Below are 14,809 nucleotides of genomic sequence, written 5' to 3'. Positions count from 1 at the left end.
TAGGAAGATTATTCTGGATTTCCAGGTAAGCCCAATGTAATCACAGAGTTTCTGATGGAAGGGGGAAGGATTAGAGTCAGTATCATAGTGATGCAATGGGAGAGAGACTCAAGCAGCCCTTTCTAACTTTGAAGAGGAAAGGGAGCCACAAGTCAAGGAATGCAGGCAGCCCCTTGAAGCTGGAAAAGACTAGAAAACAGGTTCTCTGTGAGAGCCTCTAGAAAAATAACACAGCCTTGCTGACACCTTGATTTTAGGTCAGTGAGACCTGTTTCAGACTTCTGACCTCCAGAACTATAAGACAGTACATTTGTGTTGTGTTAAGCCACTGAATTTCTGGCCATTTGTTACAGCAGTCACGGGAACTCATAGAGCAACCAATTCAAGTTAGAGCCTGGCATGTAGAGTTAACTGTGTCACCATTATCCTATATATCTTTTTTTTTTTTTTTTAATATCCTATATATCTTAAGGCAACTTCTGGGGGATGTGGCCAACCTGAGTAAGAGAAACAGCAGAGAAATAAGAAACTAAGAGACTATGGATCTAGGGACACAGTGAGGACCCACCTGTTCGCTGCGGAGGACCGTGTAGAGCTGCTCATTGATGAAATGCTTGTGGTAATTGCTGATCAGCCTGCGGCGTAAATGATCCACCACCTCCTCCACCAGCTCCTCTGGCGGCTGGACGGTTTTCCTGGGAGGGAAACGGTTATACTTGTCATCGTGCTTGTTGTTGACCCTGTATGTATCTCCCCCAACTACGGCACACAGCCACTCCTTCACGAAGGCCTTGTCAACCACTGAAGACATGATAATGGCCTCATCAGCTCCCGGGATTTTTCCTGTGGATTCAGGATGAGGAGCATGATTGGTCCTGGGCCGGCCCCCAGCCTAGCATCCACCACATCCACCAGGGGATGAGCACGTGAGCCAGGGTCAGAGCTGTGTGGCTTTGGATAAGAACCTTGTGGTTTCTGGTCCCTGGTTTTCTTAGCTGAAATAAGGAGGAGTAAAATCCTATGACGCATTGTGACTTTTCTTTAATGTAGAGAAGCTGGCCTTGTACACCCTGTGACACTTCAGTGGGCCTCTTGATTGTGCAGTATGGGCCCTGAGCACACCCACCTCCCTGGGGGAATAGAGTGTGAATTTTTTGTGATCCTGCCAAGGCCCCACTTCCCTGACACACACAAAGCTGATGACTGTGGAAAAGTTGAATGGATTTGCAGAAGGGGAGTCCATCCTTCTGGGAACAAAGGGACCAAAACCCCACAGCTGCTCCCAGAGCAGTGACACCAAGGAGGTCAAGGAGGGGTACATTCGCAGAGGCCTGGTCGATGCCGAGGGGCTGGAAGGTGCAACAGATTTCCAGAAGTGAAACTGCCTTGAAGAAAGGGATTTGGGGCCAGTAGAGGGGGTGTGGAGTGAAAGCTGGTGCCCACACAGAGATCCCTCTTGAGGTCACCAGCTTATATCATGTGGGGAGGGCATGATGACTGAAAACTGGGCTTGCACTAAAGAGGTGGGCCCCAGGGAACATCACAGAGGATACTCGTGTCCCTCAGACAGCCTCTGTGGCCCTGCCATGATCAGGAACCGCCAGGTCCCTGCCAGGAGGGAAAGCATCCCATTATACGGGGAGGACCCATCTTGCACTGTGACGCCACATGACAGCAACAAGCAAAGGCCAGAGGGTCTGATCAGAGTGCAGGTCCTGTTCTGCTCGACTTTCCAAAGAGGACTGAACCCCTCTTGCCCTGAGAAAAACTCTGAGGTTTAGAAAATCAAGGAATTCATATATCCTCCTAGTAGGGCAGGAGGTGTCTAACGGATTCAGTGCAGTAAATAGAGATGATGCTGTGTTTGAGCCCTGAGTCTATTGAAAGGGTCAGTGTGGGGACTGAATCAGAGGAGCTCCAGAGGCCCATCCACCTTCAGCCCCTCGGCAGGCAGGTAGGGGGCTGGCACTGGGGAGAGGCAAGGTAGATGCCTAGGGCACAGGATTTCAGGAGGTCCAGCTCCAGAGGTGCAAGTTCAGAGTCAACACCCAACAGTGAGGGCTTCCTTACACTCCACACGCTGGGTGCCACCCTGGTGAGAGTGTGCAGAGGCTCAGAGGCAGAAGCAATGGGTGCTGATTCTGGTTCCATCACTGTATGGTCTTGACCTGTCACTTAGCTGAGCCAACGCTGGAATCCACAAATACAAGCTAAGGTGGATTCATGAACACACATCACTTTAGGAATTTAAGGCTCTTTTTAAAATAATTGTTTTTCTGTTTATAGTTAGACACGAGAGACTATTTTCTTGGGCTCCAAAATCACTGTATATGGTGACTGCAGCCATGAAATTAAAAGATGGTTGCTGTTTGGAAGAAAAATATGGCAAACCTAGGCAGCATATTAAAAAGCAGAGACATTACTTTACTGACAAAGGTCCATGTGTAGTCATGTGTGGATGTGATAGCTGGACAATAAAAGAGGCTGAGTGCCAAAGAATTGATGCTTTTGCACTGTGGTGTTGGAGAAGACACTTGGTTGTTCCTTGGACTGCAAGGAGATGAACCCAGTCAATCCTAAAGGAAATCAATCCTGAATATACAGTGGAAGGACTGATGCTGAAGCTGAAGCTCCAACATTTTGGCCACCTGGCTCAGAGATATGACTCATTGGAAAAGACCCTGATGCTGGGGAAGACTGAAGGCAGAAGGGGATGACAGAGGAGGAGATGGATGGATGGTATCACTGACTTAGTGGACATGAGTTTGAGCAAACTCTGGGAGATGGTGAAGGATAGGGAAGCCTGGTATGCTGGTATGCAACTGAACGACGTTAAAGAAAATACCAGTTCAACAATTGGAGAAAGGGTGCATGAATATGGCAAATAATCCATGACTGAAATTTGGGGAACCTCAGACGTGACAACGGAGCATCAGGTTTAAAGGCAGGAAATAGAGTCAGAGACAGGGTTTGAGTCCCACCTCTGCGACTTTCTGCTATATGACTGTGGACAAGTGGCTTAACTTCTCCGAGTCCCCAGTTCCTTGTGGAACAGGTGCAATAAGTTCCACCTGGGCCTACAGCTGTGGACGGGGAGCTACAAGGATTTGGGAAACTGAGTAGGTAAGCTGCCTCCCCCAGTGCCTGGCTTAGGGTTAGTACCCAGCAAGTGTCCGCTCTCATTAGTACTGGGTTGTTCTAAGTTTCCATCCAGCTCTAACTTCCACCATTTTCTCAGGAGTATGAGGTCAGTCCCCCTTGCCTCACCTATTTCACAAGATTCCTGTGAAGCTCCAATGAGAAGATGCAGAGAGAAGCATCTTTTCCCTTTAAGGAGCATCGCTCACCCTGTGATGGGTGTCACACTGTCCACCCAGGTCCCTGTTGTGCCTTCCTGTCTCCTGTCCAGCAGTTACACCCACTCAGCACAGTCAGTCAATACTGAGGCCCTACTATGAGCCAGGCCCTGTCCAAGGTGCTGAAGGGGAACATGCACTAGACAGCCCACCTGCCCTCAGCTAGTTTATGCTCTGGTAAAAGGACACTGACAATGAACAAATAGAAAAAATAAAATACTTTTAGGTTTTGAAAAGGCTATGGGGAAGACTAAGTGAAGTCACACAGGAGAGGATGACCAGGGGAGGCTGCCCCTGCTCAGACTGGGGAGGGCCACGCCCAGCAATGGCCATTTGAGTTGAGACTTGAGTGATGAAAGGGGACCAGGTGTGCTAAGAGCCAGGAAAGAGCATCACAAGCAGAAGGGAGAGTAAAAGCAAGGACCTCAGGCAGGAAGGGTGCAAGGAGGCCAGTGAAGTTTGGAGACCCAAGAGGAGAGAAGGAGAGGAAGATCAGATAGGCAGCCTGGGCCAGACCATGCCAGGCTCAGAGGCACAGATTTGAAACTTTTTCTATACGTGATGGAAATTCCAGTTGACATTTTAAGGAGCAGAGGGACATAATCAGATTTATATTTTAGAATGACCATGCTGGCTGCCCAGTGAAGGAAGGACTGACAATTCATGGACAAGAGGCAGAGAAACCAAGCAGAAGTGCAGTAGCATTGGGTGAGAGATCATGGTATCTTACCCCAGGTACATCAGTGGAGATGCTGAGAAGTGATCAGATTGTGGGTCTGTTTTATAGATAAAGCCAATAGGATTTCCTGATGGTTTAGATGTAGGGTGAAAAGGATCAAGGATGATGTGTAGATTTTTGGTCTAAGCAACTGAATGGTGTTGTCGTCTGGAGCCCTCCATCTGAGGTGTGTCAAGTACAACATTCCAGTTAGACACCTAAGGGATGATGCCAAGTAGTCAAAAGTTATACAAGTCTGAAGCTGAGCAGGATCAAGCCTAAGTTAAGGTTGTGGTGTTAGGGAGACATCAACAAATAGAAGGTATTAGAATCCAGGGGACAGGTGAGGGACGAGTAAAAATGAGAGATATGGGAGAGGAGGAGGGACCCACGCCACCCCCCGCCCACAGGAGGTCACATGGAAGGGCCTAGAGGGAAAGGAAGAAAGGCAGTGCCAGGGGAATCATTGAAAGAGGTCACTTGTGCTAAATGCTGCAGAGAAGCAAGGAGGCTGGAACCAGGATCCTGATGAAGCCTTGATAAGAGCTGCTCCAGGAGGGGCGTAAATCCCCTCTGGTGGAACTGAAGAGAGGATGGGAAGTGAGGAGCCAGCAATGGGCATGGCAGACAAGAGATCTACCCCATGGGAAGTTAGTTAGAGAGAATGTGTGCTCAAGGGGGTCTTTGTTTAACAGTGGGAGGTATTCCAGTGGTTTCAAAGCCAAGAGTAATAGCACAGAAGGCAGGGGGGAATTTGAGGGCAAAATGCTTATGAAAGTAAGAGGAGGCGTCCAGGGCCTTTGTCCAACCCAGGGGCTGGCTTTATAAATAAGGGCAAAGGCAGATTCTGTACCTGTGGAGATTGGTAGTTTGGTTGATCAGGGGCGGGGATGGTGACATCTACCCTGGTTACTTTGATTTCTCTGCAAATACATGAGGTTGCTGATTTTGCTACCATCCTAGGTCATCAGAAGATACACCCAAGCATGTCCACAGCAGCTACATGCAGAACAGCCTACAACTGGAAGCATCCAATGCCAATGAGCAGAAGAGTGGATGACAAATTGAGGGATTCCCATTGTCCGAGCATACACAGCAATGAAGTAAGAACAGCACGGGTGACTTCATGCTGCCAATGAAAGAGCCGAACACAAGAGTTGCCCTGTAGTTCTAGAACAGGCAAACAAAAGCAGGAGGACCTAGAGGAGTGGCTACCTCTCAGCAGGGAGAGAGGGTCCTGAAGAGGCATGAGGAGCTTTTAAGGGCTGTGGAAATGTTCTAGGCCTTGATCTGTTCATCATCACATGGAAGGATATATTTTAAAAAATTCATTGAGTGTACACTACAATATATATGCACTTGAGTGCATTTAGGTTTGTCCTCAGTTAAATAATTTAGGAAAAGAGAGTGGGGAATCCTCACAACAATACCCCAAGTTAAGAATTCTCAGCCTCAGTTTACAGATGAGGAAACTGAAGGTTGAGAATACAACTGGATCCACAGTCACCTCTGCTGTTCAAACACCTGTGCTCTTTCCAGGGGATTTACTTAGTTAAGATTCAACTTAAAAGTTGAATGTGTTTTATACAAGGTCATAATATATAAAATGCATTACAGTAGAACTGCCCCCTTGGAATCCCACCTCAATCTATCTGAATACCCCTTGGGTTCCAAGAAGCAGAGTTTGAACACCATGGCCCCACACCAAGATGTCTTCTTGTAGCCCTCAGGAACCAACTGCCTGTTGGGGAGCAAGAAGAATGTTGGGGTCCCTGGTTACCCACAGCTCCCCCATCCCCTCTGCTTCCAGCCTTAGCACGGTAGAGGTGCTGGGTGCCCTTACTTGAGGGTGTCATGTGGATCATGCGTCCGTTGCCGAAATCGTAGACAGCGCAGTGTCTGTAGAAAGAGCAGAAAATATCAATCAAGTCTCCAGGCTGGGGTTCGGGCTGCAAAACCAAGATGAAGTCTGTTAGAGGCGTTGGGAGAGCTGGGAACCAGGGGTGGGGCTAACCCAACGGGAGTAGCTCAGTGGCCTTCTTCTTACAGCTCTCCAGGACATCCTCCCGAGTCCGCCTGGCCATGCTGGTACCCGGCCCACTTCACACGTCTGCCAGGGCTTATGGGCCTGCCCATCTGTCATGACTACTTGCAAAGTGCACACCTCGATGGGACTTCTACCTGATTGTTACTCTTTCTAGTAATATTATTTACTGAAGGTTTACTCTGAGCCAAGGGCTCTGCTAAGTGTTTTACAGGTATTGTTCAATAAATTCACACAACCCGCCTATGAGATGGGCACTTTTGTGAACCCCGTGTGATGAAAGAGGAAATCAAGGCTCAGAGATGGAAAGGAGATTTTACAAAACCACACAGCCCCTGAGTGATGTGACCAGGACTCAGTGTGAGGCCGCCTGACTCCCAGGCCATCGTCTTGAACCCCACAGTGACCTCAGGCAAGCACACGGGTTATCTGCCTAGAGCTGCCCACCCGGGGACCCTGCAGAGGCCGTCACATCTGGGGGGATGGTATTCCACAGACACTCCCCTACCTGACCCAGAGCCTGGCGAAGGGTGGTGTCAGCCTCTGGCAGTAATGGGCCCCTGGCTGCTCATCCTGAGGGTAAGAGCACTGCATGTGTGTGTGCCAAGCGAAGGAACACTCTCCTCTGCACCGTGCTCACTCCTCTCCTTCTGACACCGGATTGTGGGTCTCCCACACTAAGCAATTCAACCCTGAGTGCACACTGACTGGGCGTCCCACAGTTGAACTCAGTTCTGACACTGACGGCCCAGAGTCAGCCCAGACCCCACACATTTAGTCCCAGGAGACTGAGCTTCCGATGCCAGGTGCAAGTTGCAGGTTGTTACCTGTGCTCTGAACAACTGGCTGTAAATTGATGGTTCCCACAGCCCCTTTCCTGGGGTTCAGTGGTTTGCCGGAACAGCTCATAGAACTCAGGGAAACAGTTTACTTGATAGATGACCAGTTTACTAGAAAATATGCAACTCAGGAATGCAGAGGGCAAGCCATGGAGCAGGGGGGATTCAGAGCATCTTTGCCCACTCTAAGGAACTCCACTCTCCAGGACCTCCATGCTCTCACCAAGAAGCAAGCTTAGCAGTTTTATGGAGGCTTTCTTATGTAGGCTCGGTTGATGAGATCATTGCCTACTGGTGATTAATGCTACTTCCAGCTCTTTGGTCACCCGGTTGGTTGAAAGGGGCTTCTTCTGAATGATTAAACACATTCCTCTCTCCCCCACTGCTCAGGAAATTACTCCCACTTTAGAAGCTCTGTGGCAGGAACCTGGGACCAAGACTAAATAGACATTTCTCATTACATCACAGTGGGCGTGTGGGAGTGAGGGTGTGCATGCGTGTGCAGGGGAAGGTGGGGAGGATGCTGAAATGCTCCTCAGAGCCCCGCCCTGTGATGGGAGCCTGAGAGCACTCAGGAGAGCTTCCACTGTCATTCAATGTACTGAGGTCCCAGTACCAGACACTGTGCCAAGAACTGCGGGTGGGGGCACTCCGATCTGGACTTCCCTCGTCCAAACCAACCGTAAATCTCTTTGGGACACCTGGAGACAGAGCCCCTCAGAGGTTGTTCACCCTCTGTCCTTTCCCGCTCACCCCGTGCTGTTCGCGGAGAGACCCATAGGGTCTGTCCACATCCCACCTCCCAACTCTGGCCTGACTGAGAGATTCCAGCAAAGATGAGTAGGGAGTGTGGACTCCCCTGGGATAGCAATGATGGGCAGTGAGAATAGGCCATCCCCACTCTACAGTGACTGTGAAGCAGGGGCAAGGGCAGTTCATTTCTATTTGTAGAAGCACTAAAACTGCCAAGAAGCATCCCAAGTGGTGGGAAAAATATCTTTTTTTGCTGGATTTTACAGACAAATCATGCTGTCTTATCACAGTAATTATAATTTATCTTCCTAGAAGAAGTCACCCAGACCTTACTGAGAATCGATTTCAGAACAATGGACAATGGTCAAAATTTAGGAATCTCATTTGTTTTCCAGAATAGAAGGAAAAAAATGTACATTAATTGTTCGGTGAGAGTTAGGAGGTCATCAGGGATCCCCAGTGGAGAAGGAAATGGCAACTCACTCCAATATTTTTGCTTGGAGAATCCTGTGGACAGAGGAATCTGGCAGACTACTGCTCATGGGGCTGCAAAGACTCAGACATGACTGAGCCCAGAGGTCCCCAAGGGGAATTTAACTGGGCTTTTCCATGAATGACCCAGGACGTACAGGCAAGACAGAGACCCAGCCCTCAAGGAGCTTATGGACTAGAAAAGAGACATTTAGGACTTGAGTAATATGGGATCAAGTAGTCAGCAGCAGTAGGTACACAGACTCAAGGAGTTCACTGTGTCCCAGGCAAATACCAATGAAAGGAGAACCATACAGAGAAACAAGCTTGCTAATATATACCTATATATACCCAGCAGCAAACTTATCTACAGAGAAACTTGGACTCATCTCACCTCCCCTTTCTTTCTCAAGTTCATGTCCAACTAAAAAGGCTGACCCTGAAAGCTCTCCCTGATTTCACTGCCTCCTCATCTCCCGTCCTCTGACTTGGTCCAGGGCAGCCCCGTCCCTGCATCTGTGACTCCCTCTGACCCCTGAACCCTCCATCCCCACCCCACTTCCTGTCTCCATCTGGAGAACATATAGATGGACTGTTCACTGCATCCCTATATAATCCCAGATGTCTAAGACGAGGGCCGGGGTACTGGCAACAGCAGACAGCGGAAAGGCGGAACATCAGCTGTGTCTCTACTTGGAAAGGAAATGGGGCAGGAACCAAGCACGGAGTAGCTCAGAGCGAGGCTTGATGCCGCCTTTTATGAGAAATATGGCACCTCTTCCCAGAATTGGTTGATTTTCAGTAATGGCAGGAATCTGGCTTGTTCCTTTCCAGCTGCACACTAGGAAAGGAGCCTGCCCTGCCCCCCCGCCCCCCCTTCCCCCCTGAAACTTGTCTCATTCAGAAACACTGGTTGCTTGGGAGAGTGTTTCAGAAATAGAACATGAAATGCAAGTGCATTCTCTGCAGCAGGACCGATGCCTTGGGTGATGGAGGAGGCAGAGGAGGTGGGATGCACTCATCTCCCTTGTCCCAGGGTTGCCCCCTCCGCTGCCACCCCAGCTTCCTCCCCATGGACCCCAGAACGCCCACCACTCCTCCCCATGGTGGTCCCTACCCCTCACTGCACTGGGTGTGAACAGGAAGCCCACTCTGCCCAAAGACCTCGCGGTTCCAGCAGGAAAAGGAAGTTTTAAACAACCAATATATTTTATGAAAGCCTTCTCCAGGCAGGCTGTGGGAAAAGCAAGACCCAGCCTTAACAGGAAGGGAGTTGCCCTCTCATTTAGAGTCAGTGGTGGCGCGTTTCAGGGGACTTACTGATGTCATCGCCAGCCAGAGCAGTACTGAGATCTTGCAGCTCTCATACCAGCTTTTTTGTTTTTTTCCATTTATTTTTATTAGTGGGAGGCTAATTACTTTACAATATTGTAGTGGTTTTCACACCAGCTTTTATGTCAAAGCTTAATTTCGCTTTCGCTTTTCTTCTCTTCTTAAAAACTACGATGCTGTAAAGTTTTTTTTCTTTTTTTTTATGTAGACTATGATTTGCTTTAAGTGGAAATGTCAATGATTACCTACCTCAAAACATAGAATTGCTGGGACTTTAAAGCCCCCTGGAAGTAGAATAGGAGGCCGCTGTTATCATCTGGCCTTATTTGAGAAAGCCAAGGTCTCTTCCAACAAAATCCCGGACGACTGTTCCTACTCCAGGAAGAGGGGCATTTAGAGGCTCAGAGGTGCCAACCTTCTAGGACACCTTCTAGGCCATTGTAACGACTCTAGGAAATACTGGGTCAGAAGCCATGGGGTGGGCCAGATGGCGTGTTGCACTCCACGGGGCAAGCCTTCAGGAGGTGGGTGCCTCGTGGCATGTGGGGCCCAGGACCTCGATGCCCCTGTAGGATGCGTTTGGCTGCAAGAAGCAGAACTTAACTAACCCCTGTAGGATGCGTTTGGCTGCAAGAAGCAGAACTTAACTAAAGCATATTTTGACAGCCTGGACAGTCACTGAGTCTGTAACAGGAAGCCAGAGGCCGGTGACCCAGATCCATTTCAGTAGCTCATCGAGGCCACTAAGGACCTAGGCTTTTCCATCATGCTGGTGCTGTGTCCCCAGTGACACCCTGCCCGGTCACCATGGCCGCAGCAGCCTCAAGGGGCACATTTTCTCCTGGCGATGTCCAAATGCACTAAAGGAAGATGTTTCTCATCACTTGTCTTTTTATTTTTTCTCCTCCAGGGAACACAGTCTTTGCTATAACCCCCTGGCTGGCCTGCTCTCCCTCTTCACTGGCCAGAACTGAGTGACGCTTCCCCTTCCAAACCAATCGTGGGCAAAGAGAAAGGGCTTCCCCAGCAGCTTCAGACCACTCACGGTGCATGGACTGGAGCCGGAGGGTCGCCTGCTGCCTGATGAACAGCAGGATCGTGAGCCTGGGAGGAGGTGAGTGACCGTGGTGTGTGCATGCATCACGGGGAGAGATGGCTCCTGACTATACAATCGACATATGGGATGCACTCACCTGCTTCTCATCTGGGTGAAGAACAACTTATTTCAAGGCTACAAATAGATAGGAACCAGTTCTCCAACAATCAGACAGCATCTGGCAGGAAAATCCGGGGCGACAGACTCACTGGGGATGGGAGGAGGATGCAGAGCAGGCTTGTGGGTATGTAGAGAGCCTCCGAATTACTGAAACTCGGTCAGTTCCTGGAAAAGGTATCCTATTTCTCAGGAAGCATGGGGCTGTGTGGCTTTGACTGTGCGGCTCTGCGCCTGTATCCTGCCCCATTTCCTTTCCAAGTAGAGACACAGCTGACTGCCTTTCCACCATCTGCTGTTGTCAGCGTCCCAGCCATGGTATTAGACAATTGGGGACATTTAAGGATGGAGTGAATAGTCTCCACATGCTCTCTGCATGTCGACTATCTCTGGCCCTGCCGTGGCAGACGGGGCACTTGGCCTGAGAGAGCAGAGGAGCTGGGCTGGAGTCCTGGCCCCACGGAGCCCCAGCCCTCCCCCTTACACATTGCTTTTCTCCTGTTCCAAGCCAGGCCCCTGACTGGTGCTGGAGCCATGGGGAGGGAAGCCCAAGCACACAGGATCCTACCTGGATGGAGCTCCACGCCCAGAGGGGGTGAAAGCAGGCCCCGGGATCCCAGCCAGACATGACCGTGAGGAGGAGGGGGAGGTCCCAGGGTCCTGGTGACCCAGAGGGGATCAGCTCACCAGGCTGGGGCCTGCAGGCCAGCTTCTCAGAGGAGATGGGGGAGAAGAGGAAGGGGGTGTGGGGAGGGGTTGGGATCAGAGAGAACCAGATGTGCAGAGGAGCAGAGGCAAGGCTGAGCAACCGGTCAGGGCAAGGGCACGTCAGCCAGTCAGCCTGGGAAGGGGGAGGCAGGAAGGGGGAGGAGGGGTGAGGAGGGTGGGTCAGCAAGGGCCTGTGAGCTGCCGAAACCGTGTGCCCTGTGCTCTAAGGCGAATGGAAGGCCATGGGCGATACACCCTCAGGAGGCCACAGGGAGTCTTGGGGAGACTGAGTGGTGGAGATAGGAGGTAGGGGGTGTGGGCAGAGGTTGGAGGGGTCACAGTAGGAGGGACGGGGCTGGCCTGGACCAAGTCAGCGTGGGGGAGCTGGACAAGGCAGTGAACTCAGGATAGACTTCCAGGGTGGACACTGTCCAGACTTTGTGGTTGGATGCAGGCGGCAGGGGCGGGCTGAGGGTGGGCAGCGGGAAAGGCTGTGTTCGGGAGATGGAGGACTTAAGATGGCCCTCGCTGGGGACTAGGGAAGCTGGAAGAGGGGTTGGAACAGGGGATGTCATTCCCCAGATCAGGAATGTAGAGGGAACAGAAAAATGATTCGTTTTTGCAGCTGGGATGGCCTGGGGTGGAACACAGGCCATGAGGAATGGGGTGAGGAAAGGGACTCAGGCAGGACTGTGGGGTGCCAGGTGAGAGCTGTGGGCAAAGGCCCGGCTTGGCCTCTTGGCACAAGTGACCTTGAGCATGTGGTCACCCTCTGGAAACCCTGGTTCCTGCACCTCTACAACGGGGATGAGTCTCCCTTGTCAGGGTGCTGTGTGGGTGGAAGGGCCACAGGGCAGGGGTCCACCCCATTGCTGACAGCTGTGTGATCCCACAAGGTTCTGGCCCCTGGCCGAGCTGCCTGTTGGGTCCCATTAAGATCCCTCCAACTTGCATCTCTCAAGACATCAGCTATGAGAGGAGGGCATCCTGAGGGCAGGAGGGGACCCAAAGATGGGGCCCAGTGAGGCCATGGACTCCACGAGCACAGGATGGTCGGCTTGAGGGTCTGTCCGCAAGACTGAGTGCCCAGCATTGCGCTGGGTGGGCCTGGTGCTGGGACATGTTGGGAGGATGGTCTGCATGCTCTGTCATGAGTGCACATGTGCAGACACATCCGCACAGCCCTGGGTGTACAAAAGTACACCTGAGTGATCACGGACTCAGCCAACACAGTCCGAGGACCCTCCCTCCTTTCCCATGTCTGAGCAGGGGTGGGGTCTGGTGCCCAAGACAAGTGCTTGCACCGTCCTGGTTGCCCATCACGTGATGAAGTTTAATCATCACCTCTTCTCCTCAAAGAAGCCACTCTCTTCGAGACAGATGACTGAGGTTCATGTATATCTGGTTTTTCTAGGGCAGGCAGGCCAAACACTATACCTGGAGATCTGTCTGAGATTTTTACAAAGTGGCTATTAGATAAGAATGCGGTCCATCTGGTCCCTGCAATCAATGAAGGATTTCCTGTCTAAACATCAGTCCTGCCCGACTCTGTCGCGTCCGACTCTTTACGATCCCGTGGCCTATAGCCTGCCAGGCTTCTCTGTCCATGGGGATTCTTCAGGCAAAAATACAGGAGTGGGTTTGTCATGCCCTCCTTCGGGGATCTTCCCAACCCAGGGATCGAACTCAGGTTGCCCACATTGCAAATCGATTCTTTACCGTCTCAGCCATCAGGCAAGACCAAGAATACTGGAGGGAGCTGCCCCTCCCTTCTCCAAGAGATCTTCCTGACCCAGGAATCAACCTGGGATCTCCCACTCTGCAGGCAGATTCTTTACCAGCTGAGCTACCTGGGAAGCCCTATTTTCCATTAAGTAGTCTTTTTAATTTTTAAGTTGGGTTGGTTGTTTTTCAGTTGCTAAATTGTATCTGACTCTTTGTGACCCCATGGACTGCAGCATGTCAGGCTTCCCTGTCCTTCACTACATCCTGGAGTTTGCTCAAACTCAAGTTCATTGAGTCAGTGATTCCATCCAACCATCCCACCCTTTGTCGGTTTATTGAGTTTTCATTTACATATGGCAAAATTTGTCATTTTTAAGTTCAGATCTGTGAGCTTTGGCAATTATTGTGTAACCACTGCCACAATCAGGATAGAGAATATTTCATCACCCCTCAAATGTCACTTGTAGTCAGCTCCTCCCCCTACCTATTTTCGTGCAGCCACCACTCTGATGTTTGTCCTTTGCAGTTTGCCTTTTCCAGAATATCATGTGAATGGGATTGACAATATGGAGCTTTGTGGGTCCTGATTCTTTCATTTAACATAATGTTTAAAAAATTATTAGTCATCAATGTTGTTTCATGAAAGAGTAGTTTGTTATTTATTTTCACTGGGTAGTGTTCCATTATGTGGATGTACTATAATCTTTTAATTTTAATTTTAGCTTTTATTTTTAAATTAATTTTTATTGGAGTATAGTTGATTTACAATGCTGTGTCAGTTTCTGCTGCATAGCAAAATGAATCAGTTACACACATGCACACAGATACACCTACTCTTTTTCTGGTTCTGTTTCCATATAACTCATTACAGAGCACTGAAGAGTGCTCTTTGTGCGGTTCAATAGGGCTTTCTAGGTGGCTCAGTGGTAAAGAATCTTCCTGGCAATGCAGGAGACGTGGATTTGATCTCTGGGTTGGGAAGATCTCCTGCAGAAGGAAATGGCAGCCCACTCTGGTATTTCTTGCCTGGGAAATCCGGTGGACATAGAAGCCTGGCGGGCTACAGTCCATGGGTTGCAAGAGAGTTGGACATGACTTAGTGACTGAACAACTGCTATGCAGATGATTCTTAATAGTTATCTAGTCTATCTCAATCTCCCAATTATGCCTTCTACCTCTTCTCTTCTGGTAACCACAGGTTTATTTTCTATATCTATGACTCTATTTCTGTTTTATAAATGAATTCATTTGTAGCTCAGTTGGTAAAGAATCTGCCTGCAATGCAGGAGAGACTGGTTTGACCCCTGGGTCAGGAAGATCCTCTGGAGAAGGCATAGGCTACCCACTACAGTATTCTTGGGCTTTCCTTGTGGCTCAGCTGGTAAATAATCCATCTGCAATGCAAGAGACCTGGGTTCGATCCCTGAGTTGAGAAGATCCTCTGGAGAAGGGAAAGGCTACCCATGCCAATATTCTGGCCTGGAGAATATCATGGACTGTGTAGTTCATGGAGTCACAAAGAGTTGGACACAGCTGAGTGACTTTCACTTTCTTTTTTTTTAGGAAGGACATAGTCTCAGGAATTTTTTAATCCTTTAAGACAGAATGAATTCAGCTTTTTAAATAACTCAATACATTATCTTGGTTTTT

The sequence above is a fragment of the Muntiacus reevesi genome, chromosome 5 (genome assembly GCF_963930625.1).
Source record: "Muntiacus reevesi chromosome 5, mMunRee1.1, whole genome shotgun sequence".
NCBI classification, from domain to species: domain Eukaryota; kingdom Metazoa; phylum Chordata; class Mammalia; order Artiodactyla; family Cervidae; genus Muntiacus; species Muntiacus reevesi.
Note: the sequence above shows the minus strand (reverse complement) of the source record.